General features: G+C 45.9%; 2 protein-coding genes across 2 annotated transcripts in view; one reads left to right on the top strand and one right to left on the bottom strand.

Annotated features, from left to right (window-relative positions):
• Window positions 1-14,894, top strand: part of LOC121153689 (zinc finger protein 566-like) — a 221,779-nt gene that overhangs the window by 67,872 nt on the left and 139,013 nt on the right. The gene's annotated exons all lie outside the window — the stretch shown is intronic.
• LOC121153686 (zinc finger protein 850-like) overlaps window positions 1-14,894 on the bottom strand; it is a 277,443-nt gene that overhangs the window by 204,254 nt on the left and 58,295 nt on the right. The window lies entirely within an intron of this gene.

Below are 14,894 nucleotides of genomic sequence, written 5' to 3'. Positions count from 1 at the left end.
GTTTTTTTTTTTTTTTTTTTAATCTTCAGCAAATTCCTTTTAAGAGAAGAATGAATGTGGGAAAATGGTTAGCCTTACCTGTCATTATCTTCGTTTTACTGCTTCATTACCAGGTTTTGGACAAGATATTAAACTTTTATGCCTCATTTTGCTCACTGGTAAAATGGTGATTACAGTACTTATTTATATTAACATCACAAACTTAGTAGTTTAGGATAATGCACATTATCTCAGAGTTACTGTGGATTCCAATCTGTGCCAGAATTAACTGGCTCAGGGATGTGCCCTGATGGCCGTGCTGGCGAAGGATCCATGCGCCCGTAGCCTGAATCCGTGTCGTTAAGAATTGTTGCACTGAGATCCCATTCCTGTCTGGCTGTTGGCTAAATACTGACTAGTTTCTAGCCACAACGACGTGTTCAACACGGCTGCTTGCTTCGTAAAAAACAAGCAAGACAAGCCGGCGATCTTGGGTTCTCATAGAAATATCGTCACGTCACCCTTGCTGGTTTCTGCTGGTTAGAAGTAAATTCCTAAACAAGCCCATTACACGAGAGTGTGAATAGCAGGAGACAGGAACCGTGAGGGTCAGTGTGGCGTCAGCGTGGAGCACCATTGAATAACAATCACAAAGCATATATTCTGTAAATATTATTCATAATTAATGTAATCCGTATTCAAATAAAAGATAGGAGTAATAAATGTAAAAATATCTCCTATTACCTCAGCACTTATTAAACAAATTTATTCCAAGTAAGAAGATATGAGAGATTATAGTGAATACAAGAATTTCTTTATTTGCATCAGAAATTTCATGCTGAAGAAATGAAGTTTCATGAGTATGAGGTTCTTGACTGTAAATATTAAAGATTCAGAAGTATGGAATAATATTTTCATAATTTATAAAAAGCAAATGACTACAATCCCTGTTTATTTCAAGATTAATTTAAAACAACATACTTCAAAATGATGACATAAACTAAGCATTTGGAAAATTAATTTCTTTGTATGCATACAAGCATGTGCATATGTGTGTACTTGTGTGTTTCAAGACTATAAGTCATTCCGTTACCATCAGTGTACTTTGTGGAACTAAATGCCTGACCTTTAACCTGTTGGGGTTGCTTGAGTTGGGTCTTTTGACAGGACCCCACTAGTTGCTTGCTCATTCACTTCTTTACGGCAGCGTAATTTGGTTAGAAGGTAAAGGGGCAGCAACTCCTCGTTCTTACAGTCAACACGGGAGAAAATGAACACTTACTTTCCTTTTTCTGTGTGAACCATAACGTGAGGGTCACTCCCAATTCATCTAATTCAAATTCAGTTCTTTCAAAAAAGAAGTCTAACCAGCAAGTGCAGAAAGAATGAAACCAAGGGCCCAGAAAACAACTCAGTGCACAGGAACATGGAGATTTTATATTAAAAATTGCATAGTGGATTTATCAGGTTGGCCATCTGAATCCTTTGAGACAGTATCTGCTGATATAACGCAATATAATGAACCACTGCCTATGAAATCTTACTACCCAGATAAACAACTGAAGACATCTTGCCTTTAAACCAAGTGGTTTAAAACCAAGAATGAGACCTAGGTGAACAACGCAAGTGGCTTAACGTGGAAACAGAAGAGCCAGAATGTGGAAAGCTTTCTGATTTTTTAAATGAGTGGCATGAAATAAAAGAAAAGGCTACCATTAATAGACTAAAAGCAACTGAAATATGTGGCATTTTGTTGCCATAGAGTTGATGGCAACAAAATGTCAAAAGATATTTTTGAGATGAGGCAAATGTGGATGTAAAAATTCTTTTTTAAAACTAGCGAGTGGCTGTGGTCATTTAAAAATGTTGTAGAGATGTTTGTAAGATCAATGTCCATTAACACATTCTAGCAAAAGAAAAAAATGCAAAGAGAGCTGAACTCCATTGGCAGAATGTTGCTGTTGCTACAGAGGTACTCGTGGGGGTTGCTGTTCTGAAATCTCCACTTTTGTATATGTGGAATAAAATTTTAATAAAATATTTAAAATCAAAACAAATTACAAACTGTTTAGACATGAATGATAATGAAACGCCTGTGTACCTTGAACTTGTGGAGCATTGCCTAAGCTGTGTTCTTTGGGAAAATATTGTCCTGTAATGTATTAAAGAAGTTTTGTTTGTAAGCCCAGTATTCATCTTCACTGGTACACAGAAACCAGCATATCATGCAGAATATGATGAAGGCATGAGTAAGCACTGATGCCAAGAAACAAAAGCATCAAGTATTCATACACTTATTTCTTCATAATGCTTGTGGCCCCGTATGGGACCCCGGCACATGCAAGGCAAGGATTTAGCCACTAGGCTACCATGTCAGGCCCTCACTCATTTGCTTTTATTTTGTTTCACTTTTGATTTTTAGGGTTGTTAAAATATTCTGGGTACTATTAAGGTGTCTTAAGTGTGTTAACAGCTGTTTTTACTAGCATCTTTATTTTTCAGCCTTATTCCAGCTTTTTTCTTAGTTTGTTTTCTGTCATGCAGTCAAGAATACACAAATGGGAAATATTTATTTTGTAATTATATTTCCTGTTTATCATCTAATATAATGGGAATAGCAGATTTTTTTTCCTTTTAATTGTAAGTCATAATCGCCCAGTGTAATGTTTTTTTTATCTGAATGTTCTTTTACGTTCAGTCTTACTTAATGACCGGTAGATTTTACAAAAAGTGTAGTCATCTGTTTGTGAACATGTTTTCCTTTGATTTTGTGATGAATTATACAGACTTCTTTTATGAATCATTCCTAAATGATAGGTTTATTCATCTTTGGTAAGCCCCAGGTATTTTTTTAAATTTAAAGCATTGTTGGGTTGCTGAAGCCTTTTGTCTTGTGTACATGCTTGCGTATACAGCTGTTGCATAGTAAGCAAAATGAGAGGACCCATTTTATCTCTGTTCTCGAGGAATTTAGTTTGTCTTTTCTAATTTGTTTTGCCCCTATAAAACTTTTTAAAAAAATGGTAAGGGAGAAATCAATTGTATTCCAACTCAGCTATCATTATCTGTTGCTGTGTTCTAGTTGGAAGCCAAATTTATAAATAGCATTGTTGAACTGAACTTCTGAAGTTTTGTTGCCCACTGTCCAGTCCCCCGGGCTGCAGCTCCAGGTGGTGCTGTACGAGTTTCTTGAGCAGTCAGTGCAGTGTCATGTATATAAAGTTAATTATATAGGATTCATTATGGTTGAGTCATGCATTTGAACAGTCTAGTCAGATTTATTGGTTTGCTTCTTAGTTTCAAACTATAAAATTTTAGAAGCCAAATGGAAAACCTGAGTTATTCATGTGCATTTTAAGTGTTGAGAGAATTCAAGTATTTAAGCTTTTTTTTCTTTTGACAGCATTAACGGGGGTACATTTATTTCCTACTAGGCCTGGCAGGCTGGGGGGCAGGACAAAGGCCCGGGGGTGTGCAGGCCCACGTGGCTGCCTGGATGACTCAGTGTGCGTGTCAGGATGTGTCGGATGGTTGGAATGATCCTTCTAGGGCTGTGTGCGTGGAAGTCACACAGGTGTTGGGCTTGCACAAGTACAGGACGGAGGTCATGGAGAAGGTACAACAGGTGTGGGATTAGTGGGGTGACCCTTGGCCAAGTGTTCTAGAATGTCTTAGAGCAAGGGGTGTTGTAGGGTTGTGGTACACAGGGGCGTGTTGGGTCTTGACTAAGAAAAAAATGCCTGTGGGTTGGTAAGCCCCCTGAAGATGTGACTGCAGCCTGGATCAACCAATGGGAGAGACCAAGAGTCCAGGATGGCCCATACGGTGAGGCGGTAAGGGAGCAGGTTTGGGAGTACCTGGATTTGTCTGTTTTTGTCAAGAGGTTGCAAGGGACCATGGCTTCCATCCTGACCAAACAGCTGGTAAAGTTGTTAAAATCGGTGTTTCCTCCTGCATCTGAATAGTCAAATGATGACCTTGTAGAAATGCTTGTTTAGGTAGGTCCTTGCTGCGTCCCAGGTCCCTTCGGTTTGCTGCCACCTATTGGTCAATGTCAAACTCTGTACTTGGCTTGCCCCTTTTTGATGTTCTGCAGATTTTTGAACTTGAAGCCCAGCTTGCCACCGGGTTGTGAAATGTGTCAGTACCAAAGCCATCAGTCTTCAGATCAGTACCTTATTGAAAAAGTGCATGAGTTCTGCAGCACCAGCCCTGTCTCACCTCCTGCCATCTCCATGCCAGTGGTGCCCAGAGCGACTGATGCTGATTCTCTGGCTGCTCTCGGTGTTGGTGTGTGAGTCCGAGGCAGTGTAGGCTGGGGCTGTGTTGCACAGCTGCCTCCCTGCAGATGCGGATGACTGCCCAGGATGGGGCTGGCTACTGCTGCCTGCGATCAGGTGTCCAGGCACGCTTCCCAGGGGAACATCCATTCACAGTTATTCTTCCTCCATTCATTTGAAATACCACATTCATCTTGGTGAGTTTTGCTAATTTTTTTAAACACTTATTTATTTTTATCGGAAAGTCAAGTTTACAGATCTTCCGTCCACTGGTTCATTCCCGAAGGATCACAACAGCAAGAGCTGAGCTCATCTGAAGCCAGGAGCCAGGAGCTGCTTCTGGGTCTCCCACGCGGATGCAGGATCTCAAGGCTTTGGGCCGTCCTTCACTGCTTTCCCAGGCCACAAGCAGGGAGCTGGATGGGAAGTGGAACAGCTGGGACACAAACTGGTGCCCACATGGGATCCCAGCGCACACAAGGTGAGGATTTCAGCCACTGAGTCGTTGTGCCGGGCCTGGTGAGTTTAATTGTGTGCTTAGATAATGATAGGTTAACTGGAGCCTTAGTCACGTACCATTCCTTCGTGTCGGGTCCTGAGGGTGATGTGTAACGTTTGCAGGGTGAGTCCTGTCTTGGGGTGACTCCCCATCACTCTTTAAAAATGAACGCTGGATGTTGTCCCCCTTTAGTTGTACTTTTTCAACACAATTGCGAAGATTGAAAGCTATAGTAGAAAACTATGCAGGGAATTTATAAGATCGATACAGAAAAATTTTCATCTCTATATACAGCAAGTCATACGACACCTGACATGGTAAGAAATGTGAGAAAATTTTGAAATCCACTCCAAGAGATGGCTGTTAAAATTGTGAGAATCTTTTTGAGAAAATGAAGGGTCTTTTATTTCTCTCTCTCAAGATACTATACTCCTCTCTTAGCACTCCAGGCATGTGACTCAGGAAGTATGCTGACAAGATTTGAAATGTGTGCGTGTCAGTGGTAAGTTTGCATTTATAATATATCAGTCAGTGAGCCCAAGGAAAATTCAGGTGATATCATTGAATCCCTTGATTTTCCAGAATATGACTCTGGACTGTGTATTGGCATGGCTCATGTGGAAGAAATTTTTTTACATTTTTATAAGTTGGTTATAGATTAATAATTTTATAAAATCTGAAAATTATCAAAATGCATTTTATACAATAAAAACTAATTTTAAAAAATAGGACCCTTTTCCCTACCAATACCCAGTAACAGCATACTTCCCCTCTCACTTGAAACAATTAAGATTTTGTACAGAATAATTGGGTTAATTCCCAAGAGGTTGAAAAGAAAGCATTGAGGACAGTGATTTTCAGGAATTGGGAAATAAGTTGCTGGGGTGGCGCTGCCTGGGATGTTCAAGTCCCAAATGCTCCGCTTCCGATGCAGCTGCTTGCTGATACACACGGGAGGCGAGGAAGAGGATGCAAGTGCTTGAAGCCTGTCCCCGCGGGTGGGAGGCCACAGTGTAGGCCTGCCCTCAGTCTGGCTCATCCACGGCTCCTGTGGACGTTTCAGGAGTGAGCCTGCGGAGGAGAGATCTCCCTTCACTCTCCTACTGTCTTTTGTTCGTTTTAAAGTTTTACTTATTTTTAATTGGAAAGTCAGAGCGGAGGAAAGACATAGGAAGATCCTCTGCCCATTGATTCACTCCCCAAGAGGCACAACTGCCAGAGCTGTGCCTATCGGAAGCCAGGAGCTGGAGCCCCTTCTAAGTCTCCCACACGGGTGCAGGGTCCCAAGACTTTGGGTGGTCCTTGACTGCTTTCCCAGCGTATAAATGGAGCTGGATGGGAAGTGGAGCTGCTGGGATTAGAACCGGCGCCCAGAAGGGATCCTGGTGTATTTTAGGCAAGGACTTTTTAGCTGCTATGCCACCATGCCCTGGGCCCAAAAATAAAGAAATCTTTAAAAAAAAAAAAATAATAGAACACTACACCAAGGTAGGGCATATTAAAATTCTTAGTAAAAGAAAGTATTGAAAGTAAGGGAGAGGGTCCGGCACTGTGGCCTAACGGCTAAAGTCCTCGCCTTAAACATGCCAGGATCCCATATGGGCGCCGGTTCTAATCCTGGCAGCTCCATTTTCCATTCAGCTCCCTGTTTGTGACCTGAGAAAGCAGTCGAGGATGGCCCAAAGCCTTGGGACCCTGCACCTGTGTGGGAGACCTGGAAGAAGTTCCTGGCTCCTAGCTCCAGATCGGCACAGCATCGGCCGTTGTGGTCACTTGGGGAGTGAATTTTCAGAAAGAAGATTTTCCTCTCTGTCTCTCCTCTTCTCTGTATATCTGACTTTGTAATGCAAATAAGTAAATAAATTTATTATGTATAAAATTATGAAAATAATTATTTAGGGCAATGTATGAACATTAGAACTACATAATTCCTGAGATGAAAAAAAGTGCTTGACTTGTTGCCTAGGATTCTTATACCAGTAAATACATTTCAAAATAGAACCTCAAATACTGTTTAAAGCATAGGAAAATGCAAATAATGCATTAGTAACAGATCAAAAAATGTTTAAGAAAATTTTTCAGGCAGAAAGAAAATAATAAAGATAAGTTTTAATCCCTAGGAATACACAGTCCATACGAAGGCTGAGGAAAGCGGGAGAGCAGGGTAGTTGGAGGCCTAATAAATTGAAACCCAACCATAGAGACGTTTGCATAGTTGATTAGGGTGGGCAGGGTCCGGGATCAGGGGAAAGTGGGTGAGACTCTTGTTTCCACATTTTCTTCTTCCTGTGTCTAGGGGAAGGGAGGAGATAAGGGGAGAAGCCACACCCGGCCTCCCAGCCACCTCAGTTCCCACCGATGGGGAGCAGCCAGTCATCCCAAGGCCCGCAGTGTGGAGCATGCGCCAAGGGCTCTGCTTGAGCGATTTAGATCATTCTGAAATGCTGTGGATCTCGGATGCAAGGATGAGGACAGCTTTCCAAGGCCCTTGGGCCGACACAGTCCACCTCTGTGTCTCCATTTACCCTGAAATTTGCTGTGACGCTTCTCGGGAGAAGTTCACGGATTGGTTCTGCCCTCCTTCCTCTGCTGTGGTGCAAGATGTCTTCTGCAGTTTCCAGTGGTCTTGCATATCCACCTTGTGCGTCTGGGTATTCCACCCACTGCATCTGAGCCGTTGAGCAGGCCCAGGTTTGACACATGCACTCCATGGTCAGACCACAGGTCCCACCACTCTCCCCATGGCTGGAGTTATGAGTCCTGCAGTTCAGTTGGGGGGCCCCTCAAAGAAATCTAGTTTGAGGTGACCTGTATCTTTTGTGTGCACCTGCCTGTATGTGGTCCAGGTCATTCTGCCACCCATATCAGCCTATGCCCACACTGGCAGTTGCAGTTGTTGGGTCAGATGTAATTCTAGTCCCATTTCTTACCCCAATGGGTGCTGCAGCCCAGCCCAACCCTGCCCTCCACACAATTGGCCCTAACATACAACGTTGGGAGCTGCAGCCCCATCAGAACAATCCCCAATAACCCCACGTGACCAGATCCCAGCCCTGGTTTCTGTTCCTGCCAGCATGTGCAATGAACTGGTCCAGTCCCACCTCCCACTCAGTTCTTGTACACATAATTGGGCCTTAAAACCTAACTCATTCCAAGCAACTCCAACATCCAGCCCGCACTCATGCAAGCAGGTACCACTGCCTGTCTAGCCAGGCCTGCCCTAGTCCTGGTTCTCATGCTCACAGTGGGAGCTGCAGTCCATCTGAGGGATGAGGGATGCCCAGTTTCCTGACTGGGCCCACTCCCAGTCCCAGACCTTGCGCTCACCAGGTGGTTCTGCAGTCTAATTTGACAGGACTTGTCCCCAGTCCCAGTCCTTACCAGCTGATGCTGTGGCAAAGCCTAACCGGCCTGCCCTTACTATGGCTCGTGTCTGCATCAGTAGATAGTCGTTTAGCCCAGCCTGGCTCATCCCCTAACCCAGTTCACATGCAGGCCAACAGGTGTTACATCCCTGCTCAGCCTGATCTGTCCCCTGACTTAGCTCTCTCACTTACCAGCAGGAGCAGTGGCCCAGCAGGAGTGTCCCCACGGCTCTTCTTCTGGGTTCGCATGTGCTGGTGGATGCTACAGCCCAGCCTGGCATGCCCATCTCACCTCAGCAGTTGCCAGCGGGTACTATAGCCTGGCCTGGTGTGCCACAGTTTCAGCCCACACTGGTGAGTGCTGTCACCCAACCTGGCCCCGCCAACCCTCCATCCTGGCCCTAATGTGGACTGGCTGGTGCTGCAGTCTGACCCATCCTGGTTTTCTGATCTGCCAGTGGCTGTTACGAACTGGTCCAGCCTGGCCTGCCCCCAGACCCGAGCTTCATGTGTGCTGGTGGTCTGTAACCTGGCCTTGCCGGAGCTGCTCTTTGCCTCGTTCCTGCCCTCACCTTCAGGTCCTGTGTGTTGACAAAGGAGTTCCCCGAGCTCCCTGGCAGATCTCCCCACGGCTGACCTTGCTCACTCCTGAGGGCCTTGCTCCTGGCTGATCTAGTGCACCTCCTGTCGTGGCGGGAGCAGTGGCCTCGCACACTGACTTACCCACAGTCTTCACCTGTGACTGTCTTGTACGCAGTTTCTGGTGTTTTCCTCTGGTAATTTAATGGTGTCAGGTCCAGGATTCGATCCTTGATTCATTTAGAGTTTAGTTTTACATAAGGTGTGATGTAGGGGTCATTTTTCATAGTTTTTTGCGTGTGGAAATCCAATTTTCCCAATACCATCTGCTGAAGTGACTGTTCTCTCTGGATTAATTTGTTTGCTTGTTAAACCAGTTTGACATAGATTTGTGAGTTTGGTTCTGGGATTTCTATTCTTCCCGTTGAACTCGTGTCTGCTTCAGTGCCACTAGTACGTTATCTTGACTACAGTCTGGGATTCTGGTACCTCCAGCTTTGTTTTTGCTTGTTTTTGTTTGTTAAAGATGGCTTTAAGGTCTGGTGCAATGGCAGAATTGGCTAATCCTTCTCTTTAAAGCCCTGGAATTCCATATGGACCACAGATTGTGTCCTGGATGCTCCATATCCCATCCAGCTCCCCCCCCCCCCAAATTTATTTATTTTTATTAGAAAGTCAGATATAGAGAGAGTAGAAGACACAGAGAGGAAGATCTTCTGTGCACTGATTCGCTCCCCAGGCTGCTGTGACGGCTGGAGCTGAGCCAATCCGAAACCAGGAACATGGAGCTTCTTCTGGGTCTCCCACGCAGGTGCAGGGTCAAGGCTTTGGGCCGTCCTCCACTGCTTTCTCAGGCCACAAGCAGGGAGCTGGATGCGAAGCAGAGCTGCCAGGACATGAACCTGTGCCCATATCGGAACCCGGCACAGGCAAAGTGAGGACTTTAGCCACTAGGCTACTGTGCCAGGCCCTAGCTCCCTTATTGTGAGACAAGAAAGCAACAGGGAATGGCCCAAAGCCTTGAGACTGCAGCCTTGTGGGACACCTGGAAGAAGCTCCTGGCTTTGGATCAGCTCAGCGCTAGCCATTGTGGACACCATGTTTCCAGGCCGTATCAGGAAACTGGATCAGAAGGGGAGCAGCTAGCTCTTGAACAGTGCCCAAATGAGATGCTGGAACCACAGATGGAAAGTTAGCCTGCTGTTCCACTCTGCGAGTGCCTGGCCCGTGTTTTGTGACTGGGGAGTTCATGCACTGGCATGCACAGTTGTTATTAACATAGATTTTCTCATTATTTGCTTTAGATTTCTTTGTTGCTTTATTAGAATATTCTCCGCCTTTGCCCTCTTTGAGTATTTTGATTTTCATTCTCCATTTTTAACATATTGAAACATCATTGGTAGGGTGCTTCAGGTGGCAACAAATTCGTTTGATTTCTGTTTGTTTTTGAGGGTGTTTATTTTGCATTCATATAAATTTGAGATCTTTGCTGGGTAGAGTATTCTGGTCTGGCCAAGAAACTCCTGGCTTCAGACTGGCTCAGCTGTTGTGGACACTTGGGCAAATGAACCAGAGGATGGAAGAACTTTCTGTCTCTCCTCTGTAAATCTGCTTTTCCAAGAAAAAATTTTTAAATGTAAGAATAGGAATAAATTAAAAGATTGATTTATTTTTATTGCAAAGTCAGATATACAAAGAGGAGAGACAGAGAGGAAGATCTTCTGTCCGATGATTCACTCCCCAAGTGACCGCAATGGCTGGTGCTGTGCCTGTCTGAAGCCAGGAGCCAGGAACTTTCTCCAGGTCTCCCACACGGGTGCAGGGTCCCAAGGCTTTGGGCCGTCCTCGACTGCTTTCCCAGGCCACAAGCAGGGAGCTGGATGGGAAGTGGGGCCGCCAGGATTAGAACCGGTGCCCATATGGGAACCTGGCACATACAAGGCAAGGACTTTAGTCACTAAGCCAACACGCGGCCCCAATCTCAGAGGGAAGTTTGCTTCCTTCAGCATTCTCATGCTGCCAAAACCAGCTGAAATTCGGGGCCCCAATTGACAGTGTCCGTGGCTCCTAACACACCCTTTTCTAGCTCAAAACGCGGCTGGAGCTGGCCTCCAGCTTCTGAAGCTCTTTGTAAATCCTGGGTATTAGTCCCCTGTCGGTTGCGTAGTGTGTAAAAATTTTCTCCCATTCTCTTGATTGCTTCTTCAATTTGTTAAACGTTGGCTGTACAGAAGCTTTCTAGTTTGATGTAGTGCCGTTTGCTTATTTTGTCTTTGCCTGCCTGTGTTTTTGGTGTCTTTTCCATGAAGACTTTCCTTGGAGTGTGTTTCCTATGCTTTGCTTTAATAGTTGGATGGTTTCTGGGTGCAAATTCAGGTTCTTGATTCATTTAGAGCTGATTACTGTATACTGTGACTCGTGGATCTTGCTTCTTTATTCTACAGGCTGAAATCCAGTTGTTCCAACAGCATTAGTTGAATAGAGCAGGCTTTCTCCTGGATTGTTTTCAGTTTTCTTGTCAAGGATTGGTTGACCATACATGTGTACGCTCGCTTCTGGGGTTTCTATTCTGTTCCATTGATCATCTTTGTTTCTGTACCAGTACCACACTGTTTTGATGACCACTGCTCTGTAGTATGTTTGAGGTCTGGAATTGTGATTCCTCTAGCTTGATTTTCATTCTTCAGGATAGCTTCATGTATTCATGGTCTTTTGTGTTTCCAGATGAACTTTTGTATCATCTTTTCTATTTTTGAGAAGAATGTTGGGATTTTGATTGGGATTGCAGTGAATCTGTATATTACTTTTGGTGAGGTCTTCCTCAGTTAACTCTGAGGGTGGGAGATGCTTTTTTTCCATGACCAGAAAATCTTTGGTAACATTCGTTGTGCCTCTGTCTCTTAACTTTTGACGTTTCAATCCTGTTTGGATTATTCTTCTCATTAGTACATGTTCCTAAGATGTATTACCTAAGGATCTGCAAGTTGATTTTTATGTTCAATCAGTGTCCCGGATTAGGAAGACGCCAGCTGTCCCAAATAACTGGTTTGTCAGTGGCGCTGATCTGACACACAAGCTGATGCCTGGTGTGGCGCTGCTGGAGAGCCGGGCTTTTGGCCTTCAGATCCGGGGACCACACAGATCCTGCAGGACACAAAGCTGGCGCTGTCATCCCCGTGGGATCAACCCAGCCTGACCAGCCAGAAATGTGCCCACCCCGGCATAGATCCCTGTGCTGTGAGCTCCGTCCTGCCGCTGGTCTGCCCTGTGGAGTCAGCCACTCCCTCTCTGTTCGTTGCTGGACCAACTATTGGGCAGGATTGGCTGGCCCCAGCCTGCCTTCGCCCCCCGAGCTCCCCGTGTGAACCCAAGCTCCCACCTGGCTGCCGCAAGAGCCAATCTGTGGCCAACGCTGGAGCTCTGGTTGTCGCTCTGGTCTGGATCACTGCTCACCAGTGGCTGGTGGGTTTTCTGTTCCCTGTAACACTGTTCCACCATCACCGCCTGTTCCCTGTGTCCAGGGGTCTCCAGGTACCCCCTGTTGACTACCTGACCCCTATCCTTTCCTGTAATCTCCCTGTGCTTCACCCTCACGACACTCCGTCATCCCTAATGTGTCTGCGCCCTGTGCTGCCATCTTGATTCTGCCATTTGTATTTCCTCTTTTGCCTGTCCGTGCCCTTTGACTGGTTTTTAAGCGGATTGGTTATTTCTGTTTTTGAGTGTTTCCAGTTCCTGGTATATTCTGTTATTCCTTTGTAGGTAGATTGCTTGCAGATATTTTCTTCCATTAGGTTTTTGTTCTGTTGATTGTTTTTGCTGTGCTGAAGCTTATGTGTTTGATGCCACCACACTGATCTACCTGTCTATTCATGCTGCCTTGTTATCTGCCTTTTTTGGGGTCTTGTCCAAAAACTCATTGCTGGCACGAATGTCTTTAGTGGGCCCAGCACTGTGGCCTAGCGGCTAAAGTCCTCACCTTGAACACCCCGGGATCCCATGTGGGCACCGGTTCTAATCCTGGCAGCTCCACTTCCCATCCAGCTCCCTGCTTGTGGCCTGGGAAAGAAGACGAATGTCTTTAGTACTTCCGTTTTCTTCTAGCAGTTTCAATTTTGATCTTACAGTTAAAGCTTTGAACCATTTTGAGTAAGTTTTTTGGATATGGTGATAAGTAGGGACTAAGTTTTAATTCTCATGTATGTTTGTCCAGTTTTACCAGTATCATTTATTGAAATAATGATTCTTTCCCCAGTGTATTTTTTTTTTTTTGGTACGTTTGTTAAAACTCAACTGGCTGTATGTATGTGGTTTGAATTTCTGGGTTGTTTTGTTGTTCCTTTGGTCTATGTTTTAGTTTTTAATGTCAGTATAATGATGGTTTTATTTTAATTTAACTTATTTCCAATGAGTAATGTTTTAATGATGCTTACAAAGGAAGAGGGAGGGGGTTTGCAGGTCCACGTGGGCCTCTGGGAGGGACAGATGGAAAGGGCCAGGGAGGGGGCAGTTGTGAGGGAGAAGTGTTTGAAACGAAGTGGGGAAGAGGGCGTGGCCCCCCTGGTCAGAGCGTGTTGTAGGTTTCGGAATGCCACCTCGGGAGCTTTGGGTGGGAGCAAGTGCCCTGGGTGTTTGAGTGGTCATTGTGTAAGAGAGAAGTGATCCATCAGTTCTCACAGCAGCGCTCTCGTTCTGTGTAGGATCTGAGGCTTGCTGGTGGGCCACGTGTTTCTCAGAGTGCCCGCAGGCCCAGACTCCTTCCCGAGAACTTGGTCTCAAATGCTGTGCCACTTGCTCTTCTTTCCTCCCTGTGCAGAGGTGCTGTGGTCTTCCGTCGGGTTAGGGCAGCTGGTGTGTTCTCCTTGCGTGTGTCTCGGTGTGCTCTTCATCTCTGTGGAGTCAGCCATGGCGTGGCCAGATCCACAACACGCGCTCTGCAGTTGGACCACACGTCCCTGCGATGTTCTCAGAGATCAGGAAAGTATTCCATTGTCCAAAGTATTTATGCAATTCAGGGGACCCATTCCTGATCTGGTCAGCCTACTTGGCCCACCTCCAGCCCCTGTTCTCGCATTCCTTGCTGGGTACTGCAGCCTGGTCAGGACTGCTGACTGCCCTGTCTCCATGTGTATCTGCGGGTGTGTCTGCATGGTTGGGGCCCTCCTCCTTGACCCCTACCAAGATAGCCCCCCGCCCGTTACCACACCTCTGGCAGGTATGGAAGTCTGACCTCGCCCATCCCCAGCTCTGGTTCTCACACAAACCAGCAGGTACAGAGGCTCCGCTGGGGTGATCCTTGAGCCCTTACTAGGCTATTCCCAAGCACCAATTGTTGCACACAACCCAGGCAGCTCTCAGGTCCTCCTGTACCCACCAGGGATTGGGGACTCCCCTGGTCTGCTCAGGAAAACTCCCCAGAGCCCCTGCTTGTCCAGCCCCCTGATTGGGGGCCAAAGCCTGTGCTCGTGCTGCACCCAGGTTCAGCCCACCACCGGGCCCAGCTCCCATGGCGACGGACAGGTTCTACAGCCCAGTCAGGGAGACACCTCTTTTTCCCAAAGATTTATTTATTTTTATTGGAAAGGCAAATATACAGAGAGGAGGAGACACAGAGAGGAAGATCTTCCGTTCTATGATTCACTCCCCAAGTGGTCACAATGGCTAGAGCTGTGCCAATTTGAAGTCAGGAGCCAGGAGCTTCTTCTGGGTCTCCAGTACCAGTGCAGAGTCCCAGGGCTTTGGGCCGTCCTCGACTGCTTTCCCAGGCCAAAGCAGGGAGCTGGATGGGGAAGAGGCTGCTGGGATTAGAACTGGTGCTCATACTGGATCCCAGCACGTGCAAGACAAGGACTTTAACCACTAGGCTTCTGTGCTGGGCCTTGGAATTGGTTCTTGAAAAGCTTGGTGTAACTCACCACTGCAGCCACCAGGCTCGGGCGTTTCTGCTGACAGTGATTTAGTCTCCATCTTAGATATTTGGTCTAGTGAGGTTTTGTTTTTCACCATGATGCACTTTTGGTAGATTGTGTCTGAAAATCTGTGCTCTGTGTCCCAGGTTTTTGGCATATCCCTGTTTATACCAAGTCCTCATGAGTCTTTGTTTATCTAGGTTGTCTGTTGTTATAGATCTCCTTTTTCAACTCTGACTTACTGATCAGGTCTTCCTCTTCTCGGGGTGGCTTAGTTGGACTC

This window comes from Ochotona curzoniae, unplaced genomic scaffold (assembly GCF_017591425.1).
Source record: "Ochotona curzoniae isolate NIBS_2020 unplaced genomic scaffold, NIBS_Ocur_1.0 contig_2699, whole genome shotgun sequence".
Classification (NCBI taxonomy): Eukaryota; Metazoa; Chordata; class Mammalia; order Lagomorpha; family Ochotonidae; genus Ochotona; species Ochotona curzoniae.
The sequence above is the reverse complement of the archived record's forward strand: the minus strand, read 5'-3'. Positions and strand labels throughout refer to the sequence as shown.